Source organism: Piliocolobus tephrosceles, chromosome 19 (genome assembly GCF_002776525.5).
Source record: "Piliocolobus tephrosceles isolate RC106 chromosome 19, ASM277652v3, whole genome shotgun sequence".
Lineage (NCBI taxonomy): Eukaryota > Metazoa > Chordata > Mammalia > Primates > Cercopithecidae > Piliocolobus > Piliocolobus tephrosceles.
The window spans coordinates 59,213,401-59,241,365 of record NC_045452.1 but is presented as its reverse complement, the minus strand read 5'-3'; the positions used below and the strand labels follow the sequence as shown (position 1 = coordinate 59,241,365).

General features: G+C 37.5%; 1 long non-coding RNA gene across 1 annotated transcript; it reads right to left on the bottom strand.

Moving 5' to 3' along the window:
* Window positions 1-12,702: 12,702 nt before the first annotated feature.
* Window positions 12,703-26,170, bottom strand: LOC111552983. The gene is made up of 3 exons (XR_002734793.1): window positions 26,116-26,170; window positions 18,346-18,407; window positions 12,703-12,999 (listed from the first exon to the last, which is right to left on the bottom strand). It is a non-coding gene; the product is annotated as an uncharacterized LOC111552983 (long non-coding RNA).
* Between the last annotated feature and the right edge of the window lie 1,795 nt (window positions 26,171-27,965).

Sequence of the window (27,965 nt, the reverse complement as noted above, 5' to 3'; positions counted from 1 at the left end):
AGCTTCACAAATATAAAAACATACATAGAAAGAACTAAATGTAAGGAGATTGTTGACTTACTGAATCAAGCATAATCAGTTTTAACTATTCTGTGAAGTACTCAAAATCGAAGTGACAAGGACTAAAATTATGGCCTTTGTTATCATTAGGCTATTTAAATTCTCAGGAAATTACAAGGTGACAGTTTCGCAGAAAGTGACAGAGCATAGATTTTGAAAGCAGGTAAGACCAGATACAGACATTGCAATTCATGTCTGGGAGTAGCTTTGATAAGTGACTTGGCTTTTATAATCTCCAGTTTAATTTATGTAACTTCCATAGCAAAGGCGATAATATTATACATCATTTAAAGTTTGTTGTAAAAATTAAATGAGACCACAATGTAAAATGTGTAGGCTGTCACACAAATTTTAGTATATATTAGCTATTCTATTACTTGTACAATTTTCTATTATTTGTATTTTAATTTTGTATGACAGGTCATATTACCAACATCAAAAAGATGTTAAGGTTTTCCTTTTCTTTTCAGTCAAGGGCAAGTTCATTTTCTTTTTTTTTTTTTCTTTTTTTGAGACGGAGCCTCTCTCTGTCGCCCAGGCTGGAGTGTAATGGCATGATCTCGGCTCACTGCAAGCTCCGCCTCCCAGGTTCAAGCCATTCTCCTGCCTCAGCCTCCCTCATAGCTGGGACTACAGGCGTCCGCCACCATGCCTGGCTCATTTTTTTTTTTTTGTATTTTTAGTAGAGACGGCGTTTCACCGTGTTAGCCAGGATGGTCTCGATCTCCTGACCTCGTGATCCATCCCCCTCGGCCGCCCAAAGTGCTGGGATTACAGGCGTGAGCCACCGCACCCAGCCAGTCCAGAGCAAGTTCTACCATAAAAGAAAGAACAACCATTGCATTATTTTTTTAAAACAACTTGAGTTCTGAAATTTTTAATGCCAGTTTTAGGATATCTCTTCACTGCAGTAGCATCATCCAGTTCTCTGTATTGCAGAGACTATGTGTTGCAACTTTCTATGCAAATTGCATTCACATTTACATATTGAATGGACAGATTTGATCATGTAACTTCACTGCTGAAAAAAGGAAAAAAGGAACCCTAGTTTCTTAATGTATAAAACTTGAAGTTTAATCCCTTTAGAATCAAATTTAATTATCTTCCCAACTTGGCCCCAATCTAACTTGCCTTCGATTTTCTTATATCACTCCTGCCCCCATTACTATAACATATGGATAGTTGAATTTTAGTGGGATGATTTGGAAAGATTTAATTGCTTTAATATAAAGATTTCAGGCAAAATACTCAAAAGTACAGCCTGAGAATACATATCTCTGTAATATGCATATCATATTTTGAAAGCTACAGAAATAGCAATTTAATGTTACAAAAAGATGTTTTTATCTTTTTACCTCATAGATATTATCTTTTAAAATTAGAAAAAATCAATACCCTAAGTCATAATTACACGGTTCTTACTACAACTTGTGATTCTTCTAAATTTATAAATTAAGACTAAATTGTGACTTAAACATAATGGATTTAATGTTTGTAAAATATACAAATTTTTTAAAATATACATTAATATTTAAACCTATTAAAGCTAATACTAAACATTAACTTTATTATCTAAAATAAAGTCAATTCTAATATATTTATCTTTTAAAGTGGTTAATTTTGTTCACTAAAGAGAGCAAATTAACGGCATCCTCTACTTTAAAATGGCAATCTTAGTTTGATATTTATGTAACAACCTCTCACTGCAGTATCTCCTATAAATTATTAAAATCACTAATGACTTTAATATTATCTATTTATTTACGTTATTAGAGAACTGGACACAATGCACACTCCTGAAATTCTGAAAAATATTAACATATGTGACACAATTATATTTATTCATGTAAAAGCTCCTATAAGTAAGACAGCATTACAGAAAGGAATATCCAAATTTTGGTTCAATTAATGTTTAAATATGAAATATAAAACAATGAAACTTAACTTGCTAGAAAAAAAGAAAAGTAAAATTAAATAGCAGAATTTAAATAAAACTCCAGCTTTTATGCAGAAATAGGCTGAAATGAGCAATGTGTAAAAGAACAAGGGATGGGAGCAAATATGGATTTGGTGCTAACCTCTGGGATTTGCATACACAGATGGGTTTCATACTGTGGGAACATATTGTGGACCCTTCAGGGCACCCCTAGAGTGGACTGTATGCTGAACAGAATGGGAGTACTCTAGACAGGGCTCCTAGAGATGACAATTATGCAAGGTAGAGATAAGAACCTCTTCTTGTGAATAATTTTTGCTAGCACAGTACGTTAGGAGGGAAACTTATGAGTGCAGAGGTGAGATATATCACAGCTATGCCTTTGAGATTCATAAATATTAATTATATACATATGTATACTTCTACTAAGTCTATAGAATGATGACTACATCAAGTAATTTTAACATAAATATATTTACTTTAATAATAAATGCACATCCTTTGCATTGATTAAAGATCTCTACCTAATCTGTATCAAAAGTAAGATTCAAATATTTAAATTATGCCTCATTCTAAAAACTTAACAATTCATTTGTATATGCATATATATACAAGTATATAAATATATTCCTAAGGGCATACTAAATATCTAATTGTTTCGATCACACATAGCTTTTCTCTTTTTCCAATATCAAAATGTTGATATGTGTTTGCTTTGTAAAACAAAATACCCAGAGGTATATAGTATTGCAAAAATTGGTGAAAAGATATTTAGAGATAAGCTTTATGAATAATCTATTTTATAGAAGTTATTTCTTCCAGAAGTAAGACACATTTTTTTTTTCTATCACAGAAAACCTCCGAGTTAAGTGTGTAAGCACTAGAGTAAGTTATGAATAAATAAAGCGGCACTATCTATAAACAGGTATTTCATTCTTAAGGAGGAAATTTCTGAAATCTCAAAACACATTGTCTAATATCCCTATGAAATAGCCTTAGAAGTAAAAGATAGCCTAACAATAGTTCTTTTCTATTATTTTTAAAACTATGAATGCATTTTTCTTCCTTACATTGTATTTTTATAGTTTAATATTTGCTCAAAGTACTTCAACAAAGATTGGGATTGGCAGGGTAAGGCAAAAGAGTGCCCACTATAATATCCCATCAAAGGTAGAAGAACTCTTTCTTGTTTTGTTGAAAAGAACTCTTTCTGGTTTTGTTGAAAAAATTTGTTTTCATGGTAGAAACCAACACAATCATCCTGCTATTATTACCTGTTGAATTGATGACAATTTTCAAGTGGCAGTTAACACAGACACAAAAGTCATCTATAGCCTTCTCTGGTGTTTACAGGTACTATGGAGTCACTAGGGAGTTCATAACTGTCCTTGAGGCTATTACTTCTTTCATTAGGCTTTCCTTTTTTTATTACATTTGGGCTTTGACTGAGTTTTCGCCAAAGGTCAAAGTATAACTTTCATGCTTGAAAGCTTTCTTTTTTGAGTACAAAGAAAGTGCCAGCTAAAATAAAACATCTTCCACTAACAAACCCATTTGTACTTTCAAGTTTAGCAGTACTTTTACAATGAAACTAGAGATAAATAAATTCCCTAGCTGGGAGAAGAAATACACAGGACTGAGATAGTTGTTACTTTATTTACAATAATATAATAATAGAATAATTGGTTAAAATATTTTAAGCACATTATCATTCATATAAATCACAATGTGAAGAACTTTTTGCTCTGTTCTCTCCATAATTTTGGTTATTTCCCTTTTAAAAATAGTAAATTTTATTGTGACATACTGTTCATTCCCCAACTGGGATTAAGCCTGGAGATTTCCAAGCAGGGCTGGTGCAGTTTTGTCAATGTAGCAAGAGCACCATCTTTACTCGTCAAATTGAGGAAACAGTACAAAATTAAGTCCACAAGAAGTGAAGGAGAGAAAAAAGCTAAAATGACCAACAAAATTCGGGTGAATTTCCATACGTTCTCCACTTTTAAACTTCCCACAGTCCTGATAGGTGGGTGGTTTCCCCTACTCTTTCTCTTTTACGTTATGCTACTTCCAAATTTAAATATGCTTTCAGTTAGGGCCAAGATGGGCCTTGACATGTGGAGCATAAAAAAACTCAATGTCCACACTTCCAAGAGTGTTAGGTCCTAGTTCTAGATGAGACTGGTCATTAAAGTTGTTTGTAAATGAGAAAATGTGGTGGAAACAAAGTATAGCCTCATAAAATGGGCCAAAAACACTTTTAAATTGAGTCAGCTCACCCAAGTTCACCCAAGTTGAGGTTTAGGGATAGGTTGCTATCTCATGGAAAATTACCATGTGAAATTCTCAGGGTGAAATTACCATGTGAAATAGGAAGGACTAGGGTAGAGTCGCCATTGAGCCAAGTGAAGACCATCAGTTTGAGTTAGATAGAGAAGTTCCACCTTGATCATCATAGAAACTTCTCAGTGGCTAAATGTCTCTCAAAGACATATGGGCTATAGTGTGGGGGACGGTAACAACAACAAAAACAATTGTAACAATAGTAGGAACAAACATAAACAGTTCACATTATTCAGACTTCTGGAGATACAGAGAAAACACAAAATTGAAATAAAAAAGACCTAAACTGAAGTCCTGCTCCATCTATTACTAGCAATGCAATATGGATCAAAAGTTTGTAAGTTATAATAATTGCACACTATTGTGGCCCATGAGCTAAAATTTGCTGACCTGTGTTTTGTAAATTAGTAAACAAATGAAAATCTCTTATTAGGAGAAGTTGCAAAGGCAAGGGATGGAATCCTTCTCAAATAATTCCAATGCCACTGTATCTTACTGCCTACTTCACATTTCTATTGGTATACACAATAGGCATATCAATCATAATATTCCCAAATTAGAGCTCCGGGACTCCCTACCTTCCAACCCACTTTTTTGATAGTCTTTGTCAACTCAATTTCTGGTAACTCAACATTTCTAGTTACTTAGGCAAGAATCCTGAAGTCTACTATGCCTTCAAAAATTATATCTTTAGATTATTTAAGTCAGTGGCAGAAAATATACCTTCCTCTTTTCATAGGAGAGTCCACATAGTCTCATGACAAAAGGAGTGGATACAGGAAAAGGTGAATAAGTAAGGACAAAATGAAATCCACCAAAGGATAATTTAACCTCCCCCTTGCATGCTTATATTTATTCATGAAACAAAAAAATACTGTCTACTCTGTGCTAGATTTGTGTATAGGTAATGGCAAAATATTTTTTGTTCCTTTTTAATGATATTTTTAAGTGGAAGAGTTAAATAACTGAACAATTTAAAAATCATGTAAGAAATATATAGTTTGTGATAAGTGCTATGAATAGATAAGGAGCATGCTCTGATTTTTTAGAAAACTTTATTTTGCTTAGCCAAGTAGGTGATTAAGTTGAGATATAAAGGATGAAGGGAGAACATGTAAGAAAAACTCAAGCAAAAATCACTTAAAGCAGATCAGTGCAAGTAGATGTATACATGTATACTGTAGGAGTGTTTGTGTGTATGTGTCTATGTGTCTTGCATATGTGTGAGATGGGTAAAGCATGAACCATGGCACCAGAAGTACTAAAGTTAAGTCCTCCTCTTTAAGTTCTTGGTGCTGCAGTTACAAGTACTGCATATAATTGCAACAAAAGCAAACATTGACAAATAGGATCTAATCAAACTAAAGAGCTTCTGCATAGCAAAAGAAACTATCAACAGACTAAACAGGCAAGCTACAGAATGGGAGGAAATTTTTGCAAACTATGCATCTGATAAATGTCTAATATCCATCATCTATAAGGAACTTAAACAAATTTACAAAAAAAAAAAAAAAAAAAACCAGTAAAAAAAGTGGGCAAACGATGTGAACAAACACTTTTCAAAAGAAGACATAATTGTGGCCAACAAACATAGGAAAAATAACTCAAAATCACTGGTCGTCCAAAAAATGAACAGAAATCATGACAAACTGTCTCTCAGACCACAGTGCAACCAAATTAGAACTCAGAATTAAGAAACTCACTCAAAACTGCACAAATACATGGAAACTGAACAACCTGCTCCTGAATGACTACTGGGTAAATAATGACATGAAGGCAGAAATAAAGATGTTCTTTGAAACCAATGAGAACAAAGACACAACATACCAGAATCTCTGGGACACATTTAAAGCAGTGTGTAGAGTGAAATTTATAGCACTAAATGCCCACAAGAGAAAGCAGGAAAGATCTAAAATTTGGCCATCGGGGAATGACCTCTGCCGGCCTGGGCACTGGGCACCTATGGCTCCCTACAGGAGCTAGGCCCCCCAAGTCCTCCAGGTTTCAGCATGCCCCAGGCAGGCAGCACAGGTGGCTGAACCGCACTATAGCGGCCTCGCACCGGCCACTGGTGCAGCTCCCCGGGGCTGCACACTGGGTAAGAATCAAAAACGAAATCGATGTGATTTTATTTCTATGTTTAACCGTTGTGTCCCCACAAAATTCTAACGTTGAAATGACAACCTTCAATGTGATGGCCTTAGGAGATGGGGTCTTTAGGAGATTATTTGATAATGAAGATGGAGCCTTCATGAACACGATTATTGCCCATACAAAAGGGACACCAGAGTTCTCTAGACCTCTTTCTTCTATGTGAGGATACAACAATTATATGGCTACCTATAGGAATCAAAAAGTGTGCCCTCACCAGAATCAAGCCATGCTGACATCTAAAATATCCAGCTTCCAGAATTGTGAAAAATAAATTTATGTTATTTATAAGCCACCCAGCCTATGAAATTTTCTTACAGTGCTAGGACTAAGATGATGTTTTTCAATGATACCCACTTTTTAATGCTCACTGTTTAATAAGTAAATAAGCAAAGAAAACAAGCTTAACATGTAATATATGATTCTCTATATTTCGCTCCCAAACTTTTCTGAAGTTTCACACGGTGTTTCTTCTAGTATGGGAAGACTAAAACCCTCTGCTATTAATGGTTCCAGTAAATTTCCTTAGACTCATCAAATTCCTTTAAAATGATCACTTATACATCGTGTTATAAAGTCAACTTTTCAAACAGTGAGTATTTGTATACTTAATTTTATTCACTGGTCATCACAATTCTTATATTTATAACATATCTTTTATAAATATATTTTTTTCCTAATAATCATGTTTAAATTCTTCAGTACAGTTCACAAAACACCTACCTGTTTACATTTCAAGGCATGTTTTGTTATTTGTTTGCTTTTGATTTGTGTATTTTCTCAATTTTACATGTACTTAAATTTAGTGTTATGGCATTAACTAAATAATATTTTATTGAAACTCTCTGGATATATTAATATTGACACATGTATAATGATATATTTTAGTCACCACCGTGCAGATATAAATATTCCTGTGTGTGTGTATTAGTCTATCAGAGTGAACCACTTTGTTTCATATACAAGACAGTAGTCTAATGGCAAATGTTTGTTCTGGTACAAGTCCTTTGCTGGACAATTTTACTTCAGCTTTAATATATCAGTATGAATATTCATAATATGTAGTAATTTTACAAATGTGCTTGAGTAGGCAGCAATAATTGCTGCAATATGTTGAGAATTAAATTAACTGAAGATAACAAAAGTAGCAGGAAGTAATTAAAAAACTGGAAAAGGAATGAATGGAGATCTTTTTAAAGTACCTTATAAAATGTTTAGTAGCCAGTTCATTTCTGAGAGAAAAACATAATTAAGAGATTATTCTGTTTCAGATGTATTAAATATTTGTTGCCTTTACTAATTATTTTGGTGTTAACAAATATATAAAAATAATTAGTTGAAACAAATATATCTCTGGTATGCCTGTGAAATTCTGGTTCTAGGAAGGAATAATTAATAATTAACAAATTCAATATATATTTTTATATCTACTACATGCAAATAAATAGAGTTAATGATCTGAGGAATTAAAGACTGGCAATACTTTACCTGAGGAATAATGCTATTTACTAGGGAAGATAAAAGGCACTCAAAGATAAGCTTGATGAAAATGATAAAGTAGGGTGTTGAATGATAGCAAAATATCAAGAGAGGATTAAAGAAGGGTATTTCATGGAAAGCAAATAGGAACATGGCATTGTGATTTAAAAAAAAAAAACAAGTAATATGTTCACAGATACCGCATTCTTTTTCTTCCTTGGTACCCAGCAAAAGTATACTCCAGCCTCCGTGGCAGTTGGACGTATCCATATTACTGGGTTTTAGACTGGGGCCATTTCCAGCCCCGTGTGTAAAACTTCCCTCCTACACCTCTCCATGGTCTTTCTGGAATAGAAAGACTCTGAAGCCATAGAAAATAGCAGAACTCCACTATGGAAGGATCTTGATTGCATGATGCCTCTGTTTAGTAAACATGGTGTGATAAATACCCATTATAGTTATACGAGTCAGAAATAAACTGTGTTAAAACACTAATATTGGAAAGGTAATTTGTTACAACATCAGCTGATTTCTAATAAAGGGAAATGTATTCAATTTCACACAAATTCATACAGATCATCGGTAAGATGAAGGAGTATAGTGAAAAGTAAAAATGGAAAAATGGGAAAGCAGACTGAAAGCTGATATGAAGAGAACCATATTCAGGAAAAAAGAATTTTAAAATTTATTTTCCAGACAAAAAGATAATGTGAGACAAGTTAGGATGAAATATGATGAACAGAACTTGTGTAACCAAGAACACTCTGGCAGCAAAAGAAATGATGGAGGATATAGAGTAGATTCCAGGATCAAGAAGTCAGCAAGTGGTCCATGTTTAGAAGAACTAAATTACTTCAATTCCACAAAATAGAAGGGTAGGTTTAAAATATGGTTAGGGATAAAGTTAACAGGCTTTGTTAAAGGTATTTGATAAGTCAGACAAAACATGAGCACCAAAGAGTTGGTCAATGTTTCAAGGCAGAGCTTAGAAAAAGATAATGAGAAAGCTTAACAGAATAAACCCCCAGCAGGGTTGAATCTGGTTTTGCTCAGGGATGGCCTGACAAAGATATTGACCTTTGATTCTCCCAGGCACACAGTAAATTTTCAGTACTGTGTCAGGATTATTTTACTTATGCCAGTTACTTATGTGTGATGAGTAGGAAACATGGCCAGAATCTCAAGTGTGCAGTGACTGAGAGACAGGCCAAAGTGAGATCATCATGCACGGTGCAAGCCTCATAGTAAAAACTGCATTTTCTTGTGGGAAACTGGAATCTGGATAGTGCCAGGAAATTGAATTCTTATTATCTTGAATCTACTGTGAGTGAAAATCTTTGAATATAAGTATAATTTGTCATTAAAAATATATCATATAACTATCTTTTATAAAAAATATTTTTATCATATCTTTGGAAATCTACATAGCAAAAGGAGTAAACAACAAATCATTAGAAAGATGATGTATGTGGAGAAATAGGAACACTTTTACACTGTTGGTGGGATTGTAAACTAGTTCAACCATTATGGAAAACAGTACGGCAATTCCTCAAGGATCTAGAACTAGATGTACCATACGACCCAGCTATCCCACTACTGGGTATATACCCAAAGGATTATAAGTTATTCTACTACAAAGACACATGCACACGTATGTTTCTTGCGGCACTATTCACAATAGCAAAGACTTGGAATCAACCCAAATGTCCATCTGTGACAGACTGGATTAAGAAAATGCGGCACATATACACCATGGAATACTATGCAGCCATAAAAAAGGATGAGTTTGCATCCTTTGTAGGGACATGGATGCAGCTGGAAACCATCATTCTTAGCAAACTATCACAAGAAGAGAAAATCAAACACCGCATGTTCTCACTCATAGGTGGGAACTGAACAATGACATTACTTGGATTCAGGAAGGGGAACATCACACACTGGGGCCTATCATGGGGAGGAGTGAGCGGGGAGGGATTGCATTGGGGAGTTATACATGATATAAATGATGAATTGATGGGTGCTGACGAGTTGATGGGTGCAGCACACCAACATGGCACAAGTATACATATGTAACAAACAAACCTGCACGTTATGCATATGTACCCTAGAACTTAAAGTATAATAATAATAAAAAAAAAAGAAAGATGATGTTTGTAGAGAATAATGGAGAGGTTACATTGTTTATTTATTTATTATTTTAAGTTCAGGGGTACATGTGCAGGTCTGTTACATAGGTAAACTTGAGTCATAGGGGTTTGTTGTGCAGATTATTTCATCACCCAGTGATATGGTTTGGCTCTGTGTCCCCACCCAAATTTCATCTTGAATTGTAATTCCCATGTGTCAATGGAGGGACCTGTAATTCCCACATTTTGAGGGAAAGAGGCGATTGGATCATAGGGGTGGTTTTCTCCATGCTGTTCTTGTGATAATGAGTGAGTTCTCAAGAGAAATAATGGTTTTATAAGCATCTGTCATTTCCCCTGCTTACACTTTTCTCTCCTGCCACCATGTGAAGAAGGTCCTTGCTTGCTCTTCACCTTCCACCGTGATTAAGTTTCCTGAGCCCTCCCCAGCCATGTGGAACTGTGAGTCAATTAAACATCTTTCTTTTATAAATTATCCAGTCTTAGGTATTTCTTTATATTAAATATCAGTGTGAAAACAGACTGTTACACCCAGGTATTAAGCCTAGTACCCATTACTTATTTTTCCCGATCCTCTCCCACCTCCCATCTTTTGCCCTCCAACCTCCGATAGACTCCAGTGTTGTCTTTTTTGTTTTGTTTTTGAGATTGAGTCTCCCTCTAGTGCCTAGGCTGGAGTGCAGTGGCGCGATCTCAGCTCACTGCAACCTCCGCTAACTGGGTTCAAGTGATTCTCTTGCCTCAGCCTCCTGAGTAGCTGGGACTACAGGTGCATGCCATTACGCCTGGCTAGTTTTTTTCATTTTTAGTAGAGATGGATTTCACCATATTGGCCAGGCTGGTCTCGATCTCCTGACCTCGTGATCCACTTGCCTCGGACTCCCAAAATACTGGGATTACAGGCTCTGTCTCAGCTCAGAAGCTGTGGCCTTTAAAAATATATATAATTTCTTTTTTCTGTGAAGTTTCCTCCGAAACGAGAAGTTTCTTGTACCTCTTTATATATATACCTGCAACATTTCTCTTCTCATTTCTAGCAGGTCCTTTTCCACATGTGAATCTATTTTTGCCTTTAATTTCACTCTGCCTATGGACACTTTAGTCTAAGCATAGGAATTATGCAAGAATATCACTTTTCAAAATACAGAAAAACAAATAAGCTATCCTCCCCTTGGTCTGGCACCTTTTCTACCTCCCTGCTAATCCTCTCAAGTGCACTTCTAGAAAGATTGCTTTATGCTTGCCTCCTTTACTTCCGCAGATACAGTAACTTTTGAATGCATTGTTTTTGGCCTTTTTATTCTCTTCAAACTGTTCTTGCACATATATCTGATATGGTTTGGCTCTGTGTCCCCATCCAAATCTCATGTTGAAATGTGTCTCCCAATGTTGGGGGAGGGACCTGGTGGGAAGCGACTGCATTATGAGGGCAGATTTTGCCATGCTGTTCTCACGATAGTGAGTTCAATCTCATGAGATATGATGGTTTAAAACCGTGTGGAACTTCCCCTTCATTCTCTCTCTCTCCTGCCACCATGTGAAGAATGTGCTTGCTTCCCCTCTGCCTTCCACCATGATTGTAAGTTTCCTGAGGACTCTCAGTCATGCTTCTTGTTAAGCCTGTGGAACTGTGAGTCAATTAAACCTCTTTCTTCATAAATTACTCAGTTTCAGGTAGTTCTTTACAGCAGTGTGAAAACAGACTAATACAATATCCAATATCATACAAATTTCAAAAACGGAAATTTTCCTGTCATATAATTTTACTTTGCTGATAATATTTAACACTTTTAGTTGTTTTTTAAACTTTGTTTAAATCTCTACCTCTTTCCAGCTTTCCTGCCCTTTCCCCTTCAGTTACCATGTGTGTGTTTTGAAATTGAAGTTAAAAGTAGAAAAGACAATTTTTGCCTTTTAATTGAAATATTTTGTTTGTTGGCATACATTGTTTCCTTTCTTATATTTGAGTTTATGTATACTATTTTCCTTTACTGTTTCTCTCAACTCTTTTATTTTCTTTACTATATTACCTCCTTTGAGATTAACCAAGATTTTTTAAATTCCAATTTTTCCTGTTACTACCAATATACATTTTTAAACTACTCTATTATCCCAGCAACATGAATCTTTGACATATTATACCCATGTATAAATAAGAAAATTTACAACTTGTCATATAATATTATGACCTTAAAACAGTTTACTTCTCTCACCATTTATGTGATTTTAAAAATTAATTTTATTTCTCTATACATTTAACACTTATGGGTGCTCACCTGGTTCTTTTCTTCTTAAGTTCATATTAATTTACTTGTATTGTTACCATCCCTATTGTTCTTTATTTCTGTCTGCGTACTTATGCTTCCCTCCGGGATCATGTTCCTTCTGCCTAAAGTGGCACATTAATATTTTTTAAAAAACAGGTCTACTAGGACATTTTTCAGCCTTGTATTGTACCATGCTATAAATTTTATAAAGAAGCAGGGTCCTTTCCTCTTTTAGGGAGAGGATAACATTTAACATATTTGAGGAAAAGATTACAAATTAAACAGGACATGTACTTGTTGATAGCTTACTTTAATTTCCTTAATATTCTTTGCTTTGATGAACCAACCAACAGCTCTTCTCTTATCCTACTTATAACAACTCTCTATTTAGTAGTACCCACTCATAGAGATCAAAATTTGATGTATCAACATCACCTTTTTGACCTTGGCGTTACTTAGGGAATGTTTTGGTCCACTTTGGATTGCTACCAAATAGAGCAGTGACTTTAAGTTTCAGCACATTTTGGATCTTGATGGGGACCCGGTGTAGTGGTGATGACCTACTCCCCAGCGGACCAGACTTGAAGTCAAGATGAATGACTGTGGTAGATGACGGCTATGTGGAGTATAAGGAGCAAACATTTTGGGTATACTTCTCTTGCAGAGAAAATTTTTCAGAGAAAATACATTCTCCTGATTCTTTCAGAAAAATTTTACCACTGAAGGAAGTGGAGGTTGGGGAGTGAAGAGGTTGAAGTCCTCCCAAATCTGGTGTTGTTTTTTCTATTGGTAAATATCTTTCTCCTGGAGTAAAATATATACACAAGTTAGACAATACCTATCACTAATAAGAATAATACCTTACATTATTTCTACAATGTAGGCTACAAAGCATTGAAGGATCAAGCAGTTTTCACATTTAAAAAAATTTTACTTTTAATTAACAAGAAATTATTTTACTGATTTATGGTGCAGCATGTGATACTTCAATAATTTGATGCACTAGGGAATGACCATGTCAGGCTAACAAATTTAGCATATTCATTATCTCACATGCTTATCATTTCTTTGCAGTGAGGAAACTTTAAAATCTACTCTCAGCAACTTTGAAATATATAATACATAATTATTAACTCTAGTCAATTGATTGTGCAATAGATCACCGGAAGTTATTCCTCTCATTTAACTGAAATTTGTGACTTTTGAACAAAATTTCCCCTTTTCCCATCAGTGTCCTCCCCATCCCTCAGGCTCTGGTAACCACAAATCTACTCTGTGAATTTATGAGTTCAAATTTGTGATAATTGTTTTTCTGTGTCTGGCTGATTTTACTTAGTCTAATATCCTCCAGATTTACTTATTTTGTTGCAAACCTTAAAAGTTTAATAGTATTCCATTCTATGTCTCTCTCCCTCTCTCTCTCTCCTTCTCTCTCTCTCTCTCTCTCTGTGTGTATGTTTCTGTGTGTATCACATTTTTAAATGTATTTATCTACTGATGGATATTTACATTTCTTCCAAATATTGCCTACTGTGAATAATACTGGAGTGAATACAGGAGTGCAAACATCTCCTCACCATAGTTATTTCAATGCATTTGAATATACCCAAAAATGGGGTTGCTGGATTAGATGGTAATTTTATTTTATTTTTTGTGGAACTTCCATAATATTTTTCCAAAATATTTTTCAAAATGTAGATAGTTATATATACCAAAATATATACATATATCAGTAGATATAAACAGAATTGCGAAAGAGAGAACAAATATGGAGCGGGATCTATCTTACTGAATATGTCACCAAAAAGAAGAAGGATTTTTCTGAGAAAATAATGCCTGTTTCTATTTTATATAGTAAATAAAAGTTCTTCAGGAGAAAAAACTGAAAAAGGGTAAATACAAAGGAGTTATTTCCAAAGAAATAAAAATACAAAATAGCCTCCCCTATGTGTTAGTCCATTTGTGTCACTATAAACAAATACTGAGAATGGGAAATTTATAAAGAAAAGCCAATTAATTGACTCACATTCTACAGGCTTCTACAAGAATAGGGCTTGCATCTGCTCAGTTTTGGGTGAGGGTGTCAGGGAGCTTATAATCATGACAGAAAGTAAAGAGAGAGCCACTGTGTCACGTGGCAAGAAGGGGAGCAAGAGTAAGAGGGGGGAGGTGCCACACTCTTTTAAATAGTGAGATCGCATGTGAACTCCGAGTGAGAACTCCCTCATTATTTTGAGGATAGTGTCAAGACTCATGAGTGGTGCATCCCCATGACCCACACACCTCCCACCAGGTCCCATCTCTAACACTGGGGATGACATTTCAACATGAGGCGTGGAGGGGATAAATATTCAAACCATATTGCAGCCCTACGTGAAGTTTGGCATGCTCTCTGTATTTCTGGGCAGGCACACCTTTCTGTCTGTCAGAGTGTCATTTTCTATTTCCATTCTGAACTCAGAAACGTGTGGACTTTAAAATATATATAATTTTTTTCTGTGAAGTTTCCCCTGAAACAAGAAGTTTCTTTTCCCTCTTTATACATACACCTGCAACATTTCTCTTCTCATTTCTAGCAGATCCTTTCTCCACATGTGAATCTATTTTTGCCTTTAATTTCACTCTGCCTATGGACACTTTGGTCTAAGCATAGGAACTATGCAAGAGTATCACTTTTCAAAATACAGAAAAACAAATAAGCTATCCTCCCCTTGGTCTGGCACCTTTTCTACTTCCCTGCTAATCCTCTCATGCGCACTTCTAGAAAGACTGCTTTATGCTTGCCTTCTTTACTTCTGCAGGTACAGCAACTTTTCAATGCATTGTTCTTGGCCTTTTAATTCTCTTCAAACTGTTCTTGCACATATCTCTGATATGGTTTGGCTCTGTGTCCCCATCCAAATCTCATGTTGAATTGTAACTCCCAATGTTGGGGGAGGGATCTCGTGGGAAGTGATTGCGCTATGTGGGCAGATTTCGCCATGCTGTTCTCGTGATAGTGAGTTCAGTCTCATGAGATCTGATGGTTTAAAACTGTGTGGAACTTCCCCCTGGTTCTCTCTCCCTCTCCTGCCACCATGTGAAGAAAGTGCTTGCTTCCCCTCTGCCTTCCATCATGATTGTAAGTTTCCTGAGGCCTCTCAGTCATGCTTCCTGTTAAGCCTGTGGAACAGTGAGCCAATTAAACCTCTTTCTTCATAAATTACCCAGTTTCAGGTAGTTCTTTATAGCAGTGTGAAAACAGACTAATACAATATCCAATATCTTACAAATTTCAAAAATGGAAATTTTCCTGTCATATAATTGTACTCTGCTGATAATTTTTAACACTATTAGTTGTTTTTAAACTTTGTTTAAATCTCTACCTCTTTTTCCAGGTTTCCTGCCCTTTCTCTTTCCCTTACCATGTTTAATATTTGCAGTTTTCTTAGTCAATATATATCTACAATACTCTTTACTTCACTTTAATCAATTGTAACTACAGTATCAAGTTCATAAATTAAAAATAAATTTCTTAAGCCTTTTTTCTCTCATGAATTTTATATTCATGAAACTTAATTCAAGTTCATGCAGGCATTTTCACTTGGATGTGTTGGGCACATATCCAAAAGTAAGTTCATTGTCCCCCTGACTTGTTATGTTTTAAACTTCTATATCTGTAAATGGCACAATTCTTTTTAATTGTTGTGACTTCATTCAAATATATGTGTGTATGTATACACACAACCACATACACACAAACACACATAGGTGCTTATATATATATGTTTATATATATATAAGTATATATATATACTGCTATGATTTGAATGTTCCTTTCATAGGGTGGAGCCCTCATGTATGTATTAATGCCACAATTGTGGAAGTGAGTTGGGTATTACTGGAGTGGTCGCCTAATGAAAAGACTGAGTTTCACCCAACTTCCACTCTTTGTCTCACATAGTCACTTCCAACATCCCATCTTCTGCCATGGCTTGACCCTTGACAGATGCCAGTGTTATGTTCTTGGATTTCCCAGACTTCAAAATCAGGACCCAAATAAACTTCTATTTTTTATAAATTACACAGTCTGTGGTATTGTCATACCAGTAGAGGCTGGAATAAGACATGTGCATACATTTACACACATATATGCATACATTTATATACACATACATATGCATATTCAGTAATACTCTGGGGCATACCTAAGTCTATATATATAACTAACATACTAGAACAGCTTTAGAATTGCTTTGGTAGATAAATGAATAAATTAATATAAGGTGGACATTTGTCTTATTTTTTTTGGTGAACTTTATATTTTGGGCATATTCAACATTGCAATACAATTTACTAAAGAAACAAGTCACGGTAGATATTCACTTTACTAATTTTACTTGTAATTCAACAACAAACCTATGATATTTTGTCAATCAAATAAACCCACCTCAAATTGAGCTATTTGAAGGAGAATGAATCATGCAGATGAATAGTGTGTCGTATGTGCCATGAGCTAAATCTCATTTTCAGAGATAACACTGGCAATGAATCTAGGGCAGTCTCTAAAATCCATTGTCTGTTGGCAGTGCTAGCTTCGAGTTCTTAAGGTGGCGGAGGTTAAATTTCCTTTGGACCATGAATTCTTTGCACTATGATAAAAGGATAAATTAAATCCTAATTTGGGGAGACTATTTTGATGATATCTATTCAAATTAATGTCTTTTGATTCAACAGGTACACACCTATTTGACTGTATTATAGATATTCTTGCTCATTAGCCACAAATAAGAATAGTTTTGTTTATGTGTTTAGCAGGATTCTAAAAACAGTGAATTGGTGAAGCAGTGGTAACTATATATTCATAATACAGAAAAATACTGTGAGTATCACAATCTGCTATCAAGGGTGTGTACTTATCTGGAGTCTCAAATGGCAAAATAATTCACTTCCAAGCTCATGTAGGCTGTTGGTAGAATTTATTTTCTTGAAGCTCTATGGCTGAGGGAGGGCTCTGGATCCATGAAAGTTGTCAAATGGAGGCCACCTTTAGTGCTTAGCCATTTATCTTTTCTGCCACATAACCGTTTTCATAAGCAGACCCTCACCAAAACATCTCAATTTGCCTCTTAAAGACCAACAGGATAGTGAGAGCTAGCAGAACAGTTTTACACAGTATAATGTAATCACAGGTGTGACATTGCTTTATGTGTGTCATATTCTATTGTTTAGAAGAAAGTCACAAGTCTAGCTCACATTCTAAAGAAGGGGATTACACAAAAGCTTTTAACACCAAGAGATTGAAAACCTTAAGGTCTGTCTACCACAATAGAAAGAATCAAATATTAAGAGAGAAAAATATGTTCCATTTGCATATAGCACAGAGTGCCTAAACAACATACAGAAATGTGGATGGTGATATATATATATGACTTAGTAAAACTCTGTAGCAAATGCATTGCATTTTTAAGGGAGTCTTAAATAACAAAAACCATTTGATGACTAAGTACTAATGAATTAGTATTCCTCGACTGTGTAGATGACTCTGTGACAATAATAAAATAGTCCTTTCTGTAGGATAATTTATTATTTATTTTTATAATAAAACATATTCTGTGTAATGAAATTGAAAACACATATTTTCAAACTAGTGATATGAGTGGATATGGTGACATTTTTATGGAGGTTACCATGTTTTATATAATTTAACTGAGGATATAATCTTATTATTTGCATTACAACACCAATCTCAGTTCAATAATTATGGAGTGGCATTATTTGTACACCTCAGGATTGTCACTGTTTAATGCTTCTGGTGAGGTAATCAAGTGTGTGGTTATTCAACTTTGTGCAAAATAGTCTTAATGTCTCTAAATAGTGGAAATGAGGTTAAGCTGAAGCATCTTAAATCTTCACAGCACCAAATAGATAAATGAAGTATGATCAGGACATAGTGGTTCATTTCCACCCTATTTCCTCTTACTTTTCACGAACTCCATTCAAACATAAGCATGTTGCTGAGACATAGTATGGTGCTTAATACCGCTGGGGAAAAGGAAATAGAAAAATAATAACTACATCATATTGAATATGTGCAAGTAATAGTGTTCTCATTAAAACATAATATATTTTGTTGAATATAGAAAAATTGTGTATGTAAAACATTTTCCAAATTTTATATCTCATTGTATTATGTTCATAAGATTTAAACTGATGCTCCTTAGACTGAAAAACAAATACTGCCTTTAGAAAATAACTAAAATAATTCAATTTTTAAAAAGGCCCAAACAAGACGGCCGAATAGGAACAGGTCCAGCCTCCAGCTCCCAGCGTGAGCGACACAGAAGACGGGTGATTTCTGCATTTTCAACTGAGGTACTGGGTTCATCTCACAGGGGCATGTCGGACAGTTGGCACTGGTCCGCGGGTGCAGCCCGACCAGCAAGAGCTGAAGCAGGGCGAGGCATCGACTCACCTGGGAAGCACAAGGGGGAAGGGAATTCCTTTTCCTAGCCAAAGGAAATTGAGACACACAACACCTGGAAAATCGGGTAACTCCCACCCTAATACTGTGCTTTACCAAGGGTCTTAGCAAACGGCACACCAGGAGATTGTATCCCACACCTGGCCCAGAGGGTCTCATGCCCACAGAGCCTCCCTCATTGCTAGCACAACAGTCTGAGACCTAACCGCAAGGCAGCAGCAAGGCTGGGGGAGGGGCACCCACCATTGCTGAGGCTTAAGTAGGTAAACAAAGCTGCCGTGAAGCTTGAATTGGGTGGAGCCCACCACAACTCAAGGAGGCTGGCCTGCCTCTGTAGATTCCTCCTCTGGGGACAGGGCATAGCTAAACAAAAAGCAGCAGAAACCTCGGCAGAGGTAAATGCCCCTGTCTGAGAGCTTTGAAGAGAGCAGTGGATCTCCCAGCATGGACGTTGAGATCTGAGAATGGACAGACTGCCTGCTCAAGTGGGTCCCTGACCCCTGAGTAGCCTAACTGGGAGACATGCCCCACTAGGTGCAGACCAACACCTCACAACTCACACGCGGGGTATACCCCTGAGACGAAGCTTCCAGAGCAAGAATCAGACAGCGACACTTGCTGTTCAGCAATATTCTATCTTCTGCAGCCTCTGCTGCTGATATCCGGGCAAACAGGATCTGGAGTGGACCTCAAGCAAACTCCAACAGACCTACAGCTGAGGGTCCTGACTGTTAGAAGGAAAACTAACAAACAGGAAGGACACCCACACCAAAACCCCATCAGTACGTCACCATGATCAAAGACCAAAGGCAGATAAAACCACAAAGATGGGGAAAAAGTAGTGCAGAAAAGCTGGAAATTCAAAAAATCAGAGCGCATCGCCCCCTCCAAAGGAACACAGCTCATCGCCAGCAACAGAACAAAGCTGGATGGAGAATGACTTTGACGAGTTGAGAGAAGAAGGCTTCAGTTGATCAAACTTATCAGAGTTAAAGGAGGAACTATGTAACCAGCACAAAGAAACTAAAAACCTTGAAAAAATAATGGATGAATGGATAACTAGAATAATCAATGCAGAGAAGACCTTAAAAGAACTGATAGAGATGAAAACCATAATACGAGAACTACGTGACAAATGCACAAGCTTCAGTAACCAACTTGATCAACTGGAAGAAAGAGTATCAGCGATTGAAGATCAAATGAATGAAATGAAATGAGAAGTGAAGTGTAGAGAAAAAAGAGTAAAAAGAAATGAACTAAGCCTTCAAGAAATATGGGAATATGTGAAAAGACCAAATCTATGTCTGATTGGTGTGCCTGAAAGTGACGGGGAAAAAGGAACCAAGTTGGAAAACACTCTGCAGGATATCATCCAGGAGAACTTCCCCAACCTAGTAAGGCAGGCCAACATTTAAATTCAGGAAATACCGAGAAGGCCACAAAAATACTCCTCGAGAAGAGCAACCCCAAGACACATAATTGTCAGATTCACCAAAGTTGAAATGAAGGAAAAAATGTTAAGGGCAGTCAGAGAGAAAGGTCGGGTTACACACAAAGGGAAGCCCATCAGACTAACAGCAGATCTCTCAGCAGAAACTCTCCAAGCCAGAAGAGAGTGGGGGCCAATATTCAACATTCTTAAAGAAAATAGTTTTCAACCCAGAATTTCATATCCAGCCAAACTAAGTTTCATAGTGAAGGAGAAATAAAATCCTTTACAGACAAGCAAATGCTTAGAGATTTTGTCACCACCAGGCCTGCCCTACATGAGATCCTGAGGGAAGCACTAAACATGGAAAGGAACAACAGGTACTAGCCATTGCAAAAACACGTCAAAATGTAAAGTCCATCGATGCTAGGAAGAAACTGCATCAACTAGTGAGCAAAATAACCAGCCAATATCATAATGACAGGATCAAGTTCACACATAACAATATTAACCTTAAATGTAAATGAACTAAATGGTCCAATTAGAAGACACAGACTGGCAAACTGGATAAGAGTCAAGACCCATCAGTGTGCTGTATTCAGGAGACCCATCTCACATGCAGAGACATACACAGGCTCAAAAGAAAGGGATGGAGCAAGATCTACCAAGCAAATGGAAAACAAAAAAAAGCAGCGGTTGCAATCCTAGTCTGATAAAACAGACTTTAAACCATCAAAGATTAAAAGAGACAAAGAAGGCCATGACATAATGGTAAAGGGATCAATTCATCAAGAAGAGCTAAGTATCCTAAATATATATGCACCCAATACAGGAGCACCCAGATTCAGAAAGAAAGTCCTTAGAGACTTACAAAGAGACTTAGACTCCCATACAATAATAATGGGAGACTTTAACACCCCACTGTCAACATTAGACAGATCAACGAGACAGAAAGTTAACAAGGATATTCAGGAAGTGAACTCATCTCTGCACCAAGCGGACCTAATAGACATCTACAGAATTCTCCACCCCAAATCAACACAATACATATTATTCTCAGCACCACATCACACTCATTCCAAAATTGACCACATGATTGGAAGTAAAGCACTCCTCAGCAAATGTAAAAGAACAGAAATCATAACAAACTGTCTCTCAGACCACAGTGCAATCAAATTAGAACTCAGGACTAAGAAACTCAATGAAAACCACTCAACTACATGGAAACTGAACAATCTGCTCCTGAATGACTACTGGGCACACAACGAAATGAAGGCAGAAATAAAGATTTTCTTTGAAACCAATGAGAACAAAGATACAACATACCAGAATCTCTGGGACACATTGAAAGCAGTGTGTAGAGGGAAATTTATGGCACTAAATGCCCACAAGAGAAAGCTGGAAAGATCTAAAATTGACACCCTAATATCACAATTAAAAGAACTAGAGAAGCAAGAACAAACACATTCAAAACCTAGCAGAAGGAAAGAAATAACTAAGATCAGAGCAGAACTGAAGGAGATAGAAACACAAAAAACCCTCCAAAAAATCAATGAATCCAGGAGCTGGTTTTTTGAAAACATCAACAAAATTGATAGACTGCTAGTAAGACTAATAAAGAAGAAAAGAGAGAAGAATCAAATAGACACAATGAAAAATAATAAAGGGGATATCACCACCGACCCCACAGAAATACAAACTACCATCAGAGAACACTATAAACACCACTATGAAAATAAACTAGAAAACCTAGAACAAATGGATAATTTCCTGGACACTTACATTTTCCCAAGACTAAACCAGGAAAAAGTTGAATCCCTGAAGAGACCAATAGTGGGCTCTGAAATTGAGGCAATAATTAATAGCCTACCAACCAAAAAAAGTCCAGGACCAGACGGATTCACAGTCGAATTCTACCAGAGGTACAAGGAGGAGTTGGTACCATTCCTTCTGAAACTATTCCAATCAATAGAAAAGGAGGGAATCCTCCCTAACTCATTTTATGAGGCCAACATCATCCTGATACCAAAGCCTGACAGAGATACAAGAAAAAAAGAGAATTTTAGACCAATATCCCTGATGAACATCGATGCAAAAATCCTTAATAAAATACTGGCAAACCGAATCCAGCAGCACATCAAAAAGCTTATCCACCATGATCAAGTGGGCTTCATCCCTGGGATGCAAGGCTGGTTCAACATACACAAATCAATAGATGTAATCCAGCATATAAACAGAACCAAAGACAAAAACCACATGATTATCTCAATAGATGCAGAAAAGGCCTTTGACAAAATTCAACACCACATCATGCTAAAAACTCTCAATAAATTCGGTATTGATGGAATGTATCTCAAAATAATAAGAGCTATTTATGACAAACCCACAGCCAAAATCATATAGAATGGGCAAAAACTGGAAGCATTCTCTTTGAAAACTGGCACAAGACAGGAATGACCTCTCTCACCACTCCTATTCAACATAGTGTTGGAAGTTCTGGCTAGGGCAATCAGGCAAGAGAAAGAAATCAAGGGTATTCAGTTAGGAAAAGAAGAAGTCAATTTGTCCCTGTTTGCAGATGACATGATTGTATATGTAGAAAACCCCATTGTCTCAGCCCAAAATCTCCTTAAGCTGATAAGCAACTTCAGCAAAATCTCAGGATACAAAATCAATGTGCAAAATCACAAGCATTCTTATACACCAGTAACAGACAAACAGAGAGCCAAATCATGAATGAACTCCCATTCACAATAGCTTCAAAGAGAATAAAATACCTAGGAATCCAACTTAGAAGGGATGTAAAGGACCTCTTCAAGGAGAACTATAAACCACTGCTCAGTGAAATAAAAGAGGACACAAACAAATGGAAGAACATATCATGCTCATGGATATGAAGAATCAATATAGTGAAAACGGCCATACTGCCCAAGGTATTTTATGGATTCAATGCCATCCCCATTAAGCTACCAATGACTTTCTTCACAGAATTGGAACAAACTGCTTTAAAGTTCATACGGAACCAAAAAAGTCCCCGCATTGCCAAGACAATCCTAAGCAAAAAGAACAAAGCTGGAGGCATCATACTACCTGACTTCAAACTGTAATACAAGGCTACAGTGACCAAAACAGCATGGTACTGGTACCAAAACAGAGATATAGACCAATGGAACAGAACAGAGCCCTCAGAAATAATACCACACATCTACAGCCATCCGATCTTTGACAAACCTGACAAAAACAAGAAATGGGGAAAGGATTCCCTATTTAATAAATGGTGCTGAGAAAATTGGCTAGCCATAAGTAGAAAGCTGAAACTGGATCCTTTCCTTACTCCTTATTCAAAAATTAATTCAAGATGGATTAGAGACTTAAATGTTAGACATAAAACCATAAAAACCCTAGAAGAAAACCTAGGCAATACCATTCAGGACATAGGCATGGGCAAGGACTTCATGTCTAAAACACCAAGAGCAATGGCAACAAAAGCCAAAATTGACAAATGGGATTTAATTAAGAGCTTCTGCACAGCAAAAGAAACTACCATCAGAGTGAACAGGCAACCTACAGAATGGGAGAAAATTTCTGCAATCTACTCATCTGACAAAGGGCTAATATCCAGAACCTATAAAGAACTCAATCAAATTTATAAGAAAAAAACAAACAACCCCATCAAAAAGTGGGCAAAGATATGAACAGACACTTCTCAAAAGAAGACATTCATACAGCCAACAGACACATGAAAAAATGCTCATCATCACTTGTCATCAGAGAAATGCAAATCAAAACCACAATAAGATACCATCTCACACCAGTTAGAATGGCAATCATTAAAAAATCAGGAAACAACAGGTGCTGGAGAGGATGTGGAGAAATAGGAACACTTTTACACTGTTGGTGGGACTGTAAACTAGTTCAACCATTGTGGAAAACAGTGTGGCGATTTCTCAAGGATGTAGAACTAGAAATACCATTTGACCCAGCCATCCCATTACTGGGTATATACCCAAAGGATTATAAGTCATGCTGCTATAAAGACACATGCACACATATGTTTATTGTGGCACTATTCACAATAGCAAAGACTTGGAATCAACCCAAATGTCCATCAGTGACAGACTGGATTAAGAAAAAGTGGCACATATACATCGTGGAATACTATGCAGTCATAAAAAAAGAATGAGTTCATGTCCTTTGTAGGGACATGGATGCAGCTGGAAACCATCGTTCTCAGCAAACTATCACAAGAACAGAAAACCAAATACCGCATGTTCTCACTCATAGGTGGGAACTGAACAATGAGATCACTTGGACACAGGAAGGGGACCATCACACACCTGGACTTATTGTGGTGGAGGGGAGGGATAGCATTAGGAGATATACCTAATATAAATGACGAGTTAATGGGTGCAGCACACCAACATGGCACATGTATACATATGTAACAAACCTGCACGTTGTGCACAGGTACCCTAGATCTTAAAGTATAATAACAATATATAATAATTAGATTGTGCTTTCAGATGAATTTTCTGTTGCTCATATAACTAAAAAATAGTCCAACAGAATAAGAACTTCCAACTGAAAAAGAATAAAGGCATTGCCCATTGGAGTAACACATATACAGCTGTCTCTTGAGTAAAATACTGGAAAATAAAGATGCAAGTACTTCAATGACATAACACTTAACATTTTCTAGCACATTATAAAGTGTAGTCAACAATTATATGTATTATTATTTATCTTCTGCAATAAAGTAAGCTGTGTAAATGTAGAAATTTCCATCTATATTGTTTTCTGATATAAAACTACTGTTTAGAGTAGTGTTGAATACAGGGTATATATATGTACCTTTTCCTAAAATTTCTAGATAGTTGCAAACTTTACTGTTTTAATAGTTCGTTTTTTAAAAAGCATAATTTACAAAGCATACATGTATGCCTGCCCTTCCTTCCTTCCCTCCCTCTTTTTTCTTTCTTTTCTGTTTTTTTGAGACAGGGTCTCATTCTGGCACCCAGGCTAGAGTGCAGTGGTGCCATCTTTGTTCACTGTAACCTCCACCTCCCAGGCTCAAGCAGTTCTCACACCTCAGCCTCCTGAGTAGCCTCCTGAGTAACCAGGACTAGAGGCATGTGTCATCATGCTGGCTAATTCTTGTAATTTTTGTAGAGACAGGGTCTTGCCATTTTGTCCAGGCTGGTCTCAAATTCCCGAGCTCAAGCAATCCACCTGCCTCTGCCTCCCAAAGTGCTGGGATAACATGTCTGAACCATTGCACCCAGCCCAACATGTATTCCTTTTAAATACAGCCCAGGTTTTTCCATTTACAGTTATTTGATGTTATGATTTGTTCAGATAATCAAGTTATTCTTAAATGTTTTTTTTTTATCTAAGCAAAAGTTTATGGATGCTATATTAACTACATGTGATGTGCTGCATGCTTCCCTGTTATATATATTTATTGGCAATTGGGTGACAGAGAGATACTCCATCACACAAAAAAGAAATCTAAATCTTTAGTAGTGTAATTTAAAAACAAGAATTTTTTTTTTTCTATACCAGCTTGAAGTCTGTGGTTTTAAAATAATTTCTTTTCAAGGTTTGCTTTACCTCAAAACCAGGAGGGTCTGTCTTTTATCTCAAACAAAACTACATGGAGAAAAGGTACTCAAGAAAAGACAAATGCACTGTATAAATATTTTACCGTATAGTTGTCAGTAAACCAACATAGAATTATCCTGCAGGGATTACATCAATAAATAAATGAATGAATGAATGAATGAATGAATAAATAAATAAATAAATAAATAAATAAATAAATAAATAAATAAAATAAACACCTTTATAAACACTCCGACTGAGTGGAACACGTCTGTATTCTTATAACTGCTTTAGTTCTAAAAGCCGGAGACACAGGAAGAGTGATTAACAGGGGTTGAGTCAAGATGGCGGACTAGAAGCAGCTCCTGCGCGCTGCTCTCACAGAGAGGAGACAAAGGCCTGGCGCACACTGACCCTACAAGCTGATGTCTAAGAAACCATGTCGGACTCCATCAAGGCAGCAAGCAGACAGAGAGAGCAGAGAGGAGTGCAGCTGGGCAGCAGCCTGTCTGGGATAAACGCGGAGCCGGGAGAAGCTCCCCAACACAGGAAAGGGTGAGTAAGCGGCCTGTGAGGGATTCCCGCTCTCCGCAGGATCCTGTGTGAGGCTGCGAACGGAAGACTCCCACCGCCGCCCCCCTTCCCCCACTGGCCTCCCTGCACCCTCCCACCAGCTTCTAAACTGAGGCAGAGAGCCGCCGGAAATGTTGTGGAGGCAGCTCTCGAGTCCAAGGGGACCTCCACAAGCCTTGGACCCGGGAACAGAGGCACCAGTGCCATCTCCCCAGTAGAGACTGCAGTCACAGTGCCCAGGAGCAGTCGCATTTCTCCCCTCCCTCCAGCCCCAGCCACCCCTCCACCCTGCACATGCACAGGGTTCAGCGCCAGCGTCCAGCCCAGCAGCCCCACGTATGCCTGAACTTAGCTGGTGGGCGCAGCCATTTGTTGTTCCAGGAAACACCTGGCCAGAGAGCAGCTAGTGAGGTAGTCAAGCAACGCCCGCAGGAGCTTCGAGCTCCGTTTTCCTGCTCCTGAGTGAGTTCAACCGGCAGGTGTAGCCTCTTGTCCCGGGAAACCCTTGGATAGCAGGTAGGGGTGACTCTGACCAACCCCACCTCTCCTAGCCAAGCAGGCCACGCCTTCTAGAGCTTCCAGCCCAAGGGCCTTAATTCTTCCTGAAATCTGCTGAGCAGCAGGGCCTCCTATTGCCCTGGGAAATCCCAGAGGGCAGGGTGGACAGCTCCACGCACCCCTGCCTCTAGCAGCCAAATGGACCACACTCACTAGAGCTTCCAGCCCAGCAGTCTCGCTTCTGCCTCAATTCTATTTGCATGTACAGCAATTCTATTTGCTGTGTTCTCCTGGGAAGCACTCGGACAGCAGATTAAGTGATCCCCACCCACAACACCCCTGCAGATCCCAGCCAACCAGGACTTGTTGGCTTGGGCAATACTCAGGCAGAGAGGAGCCCTAACTCTCAGGTCACTAAGAGGTGAAGTGCCCAGTTTTGCAGGCTGGTTGAGGAGCAGGCATGTGTCTCCCAGCACCCAACGGGTAAGGATATGTCTTGTCTGCCAACCAGCCTCTGCCTTAGTGAACCCCGTGGACCAGAAAACCTAGCAAAATAAACCCAGGCACGGAGTCAGTAATCGGAGGAGGTTCCTCCAAGGCACAGAAGCAGACTACTTGAGGGAGTCATCACTCTCTTCCCCTGTACCAGAGAACACTACTGACCAACTGCGTCAAAACACGCAGAACTAGGCAGCAAGGAAAAGAGCCTCTCTGCTGGCTAACATCCCCATGTCTTTGGCTTGTGTTCTCATTCCCTTGACATTTTCTATTTTTTTTTCAATTTTTTTTGGTCATACTTTAAGTTCTGGGATACCTGTGCAGAACGTGCAGGTTTGTTACACAGGTAAACATGTGCCATACTCCTGCACCCATCAACCCTCATCTACATTAGGTATTTCTTCTAATACTATCCCTCCCCTAGCCCTCAACTCCGTGACAGGCCCTGGTGTGTGATGCTCCCCTCCCTGTGTCCATGTGTTCTCATTGTTCAGCTCCCACTTGTGAGTGTTTGGTTTTC